Source organism: Rattus rattus, chromosome 5 (genome assembly GCF_011064425.1).
Source record: "Rattus rattus isolate New Zealand chromosome 5, Rrattus_CSIRO_v1, whole genome shotgun sequence".
Classification (NCBI taxonomy): domain Eukaryota; kingdom Metazoa; phylum Chordata; class Mammalia; order Rodentia; family Muridae; genus Rattus; species Rattus rattus.
In genome coordinates this window covers 31,257,721-31,258,355 of record NC_046158.1, presented here as the reverse complement: position 1 = coordinate 31,258,355, position 635 = coordinate 31,257,721, and the positions used below count along the sequence as shown (strand labels likewise).

Sequence of the window (635 nt, the reverse complement as noted above, 5' to 3'; positions counted from 1 at the left end):
TTCAATTCCTTGGGTTTTGCAGGCCTCCTCAGGAAGGGAAGCAGAGCTGTGAGCCTGACATTGGAGTTTAGGGACAGAACACCCAGGTGGCCCAGGGATAAGTAGGGTGGGTCTAATCTTGGTGTTCTTGGTTCCTTGTTGGGAGGAAAAGTGATAGAGCTGGGGACTAGAGTATAGCTCACCTCTGCTGGCTGTGCTGTGGGTGAACCCAGCAGGCAGGAGCCATGTCCCTTCTTGTATGTATCAAAACTCATACTGAACAGTGAGTTCTGGGTTTCAAGGGAGGATTTATTTTGCATCTGCTTTCCATGTCTTTGTCTGATAGTTGAACATGTACAGGTGTTACAATAGATGGATTTATTGCAGTATGACCTACCCACTGTTAAAGGTTCATCCTTGACAGTTAGTCTATTCACAGAATTGTATAATTATTAGCTGATCATTTTTATTCATCTTTTTTCAACTCTGTACCAGTCATTTCCATATTACTTCACTCACCACCCACCATCCCAACCATAGTAATTACTATAATCACTAATTTCCTTTCTCTGGACACAGATTTACATATTGTAGAAGTCCCATGTATAGAGTCATATAGTATATAGTCTTTAGAAGTTGGCTTTTTTCCTTTGACA

At 41.6% G+C, this 635-nt stretch overlaps 1 pseudogene; it reads right to left on the bottom strand.

The window, feature by feature from the left end:
• Positions 1-223: 223 nt before the first annotated feature.
• LOC116902614 lies at positions 224-344 on the bottom strand (annotated as a pseudogene).
• Positions 345-635: the final 291 nt, after the last annotated feature.